We start from the raw sequence: 2,500 nt of genomic DNA, 5'->3' as shown, positions 1-2,500 counted from the left end.
CAATCCGAACTGGCACTTTGCGGCGTGGAGGCAGTTGCGCGACCACTCCTATCCCAAACCAACAAAGCATGGTGTATCCTAAGTGTTCGGTACAAGCACACCACGACGGGACACATTGAACGGTTCAGCGATCTCTCTGCACTAGTGGAAGAACTCCAACGTGATACGGGAGACATTGCTCTAAACCGAACGGCATCTCTGCGCGTTTACTTGACGCACCCCAACTTGGTCAACTGTTGGACTTTTTCGTAATCACGGCGGGACACATTGAACGAGCTCTAACGGATCTCTGCACGCATGGAACATGGTGGCGGGAATCATTGCTAGAACCGAACGGCGCCTCTGCGCGATGTACAAAGCCCAACAGGAACCTCGTATCGGCTGCCGAGCCGGAGCTTGAACAACTTGGACTTTCACCTCTAATTTATATCAACTCACCACTCCCCGAGGGATCCGCAGAATTGCTTCTGGGTCCCGTATCGTTATTTGCGATTCGTGTTTGCATTACACTACATTGAACTATTCCAACTTGTTTATCCGCATGGCGAACATTTGCTGCATAGAACATTTAAGTTCCACTTCGCTCTCCCCTACGTGGGTCTGAGCTTCGCTCTCAGGAAAAAATATGCCACATTTGGTAGGGAGACCCGGTTTCATCACGCTTTGTGCCCTGCACCATATATACCCTCATAAATTTATTCATTGGATTAGATCCAAGGAACACCAGATCATGCACCACTACCCATAATAGCTCATCGAGCTTAGCGTGAATCCTTCGGGTTTCCCTAAGAAGTTCGATTGGTCTTGCAGAGTTTAAAGACAACGAAGCTTAGTTTCAAGCAATGGTTAATATACGCGTATTCAAAACCCTTAGCTGTTACAACTTTTTACTAGAAACCATCACGACGAAGTCTTTGGGTCCGTAGACCCGTGATGTACTGCTCCAGGAACGTTTTTATAGGGTGGAAGCTCAAAATCATAGGTTAAAATCATCGGCAGAGCCCACCAGACACCACTTTTGCTTCATTAGTTCGGACTATAGGCATACGACGATTTTTATCGCGGAGGGACGTATGACCCAAACGGGGGCTTAATGACCCACTGCCACTGCAAACCATGCTCCTACGACTAAATAGAGGTAAAAACTACGATTTGGTGCAATCTTCATGTTTGACCTCGTAGCAAGGTACCCTCCTATAGTAGGCAATGAGCAAATGATCATAATCCCAGGAGGGCAAAAATGGGAACCCGAAAGGAAAGCGCTGTTGGCGCGCCTAAGCTACTGGCCCGTAGAGTAAAAATGGTACCCCAACAAAGTTGTCGATTGACATTCTGATTGCACTTTTATCATCTAGGGTGCGTTCCTTACACGTTTTGAGGGGTTTTAGCGAAAAACATGTTTTGAGCCACACGAGCTCTCCGGCCCGCTCGGTGCACATTTTTGAAAAAGCTAGGAGCTGCCCCTAGGTTCGGGGTGTCACAAAATATTGAAAAGTGGTCAAAAACCGCTATCCAGAATCGGATGTAGAATCATTAGACGAACTTAAAATTGTTCTACGACCAATGTCTGCGACGTTTAGTATTCAAGATATGGCCCGCCCTAGGTCTGACCTGGCATTTTCGTGAAAATTTAAAGCATGGCCATAGGGACGGGTAAAATAGCTATTTTGAAGCAAAAACCACCTCACTTTAAATGGCCATAACTTTTGAAAAACAAGAGCTAGGGTGCGTTCTCGACACGTTTTGAGGTGTTTTAGCGAAAAACATGTTTTGAGCCACACGAGCTCTCCGGCCCGTTCGGTGCACATTTTTGAAAAAGCTAGGAGCTGCCCCTAGGTTCGGGGTGTCACAAAATATTGAAAAGTGGTCAAAAACCGCTATCCAGAATCGGATGTAGAATCATTAGACGAACTTAAAATTGTTCTACGACCAATGTCTGCGACGTTTAGTATTCAAGATATGGCCCGCCCTAGGTCTGACCTGGCATTTTCGTGAAAATTTAAAGCATGGCCATAGGGACGGGTAAAATAGCTATTTTGAAGCAAAAACCACCTCACTTTAAATGGCCATAACTTTTGAAAAACAAGAGCTAGGGTGCGTTCTCGACACGTTTTGAGGTGTTTTAGCGAAAAACATGTTTTGAGCCACACGAGCTCTCCGGCCCGATCGGTGCACATTTTTGAAAAAAGCTAGGAGCTGCCCCTAGGTTCGGGGTGTCACAAAATATTGAAAAGTGGTCAAAAACCGCTATCCAGAATCGGATGTAGAATCATTAGACGAACTTAAAATTGTTCTACAACCCCCAGTCCGACGCCTCGTATTCGAGATATAGCACTTTGTAGGTCTGACCGAGCAATTTTGTACTGAAATGTATGGCGGACATGTTATTCATTAAACAACATTAACTTGCATCGTGCCCTACTTCATCGGCACAGCTACTATCGACTATCTATTGTTGAAATGGATTGAGTTTGACCATTTTAGCTCTTTTCTTATGCCG

The sequence above is a fragment of the Anopheles arabiensis genome, assembly GCF_016920715.1.
Source record: "Anopheles arabiensis isolate DONGOLA chromosome X unlocalized genomic scaffold, AaraD3 X_pericentromeric_contig0029, whole genome shotgun sequence".
In the NCBI taxonomy this organism is placed as follows: Eukaryota; Metazoa; Arthropoda; class Insecta; order Diptera; family Culicidae; genus Anopheles; species Anopheles arabiensis.
This window is presented reverse-complemented; position numbering follows the sequence as displayed.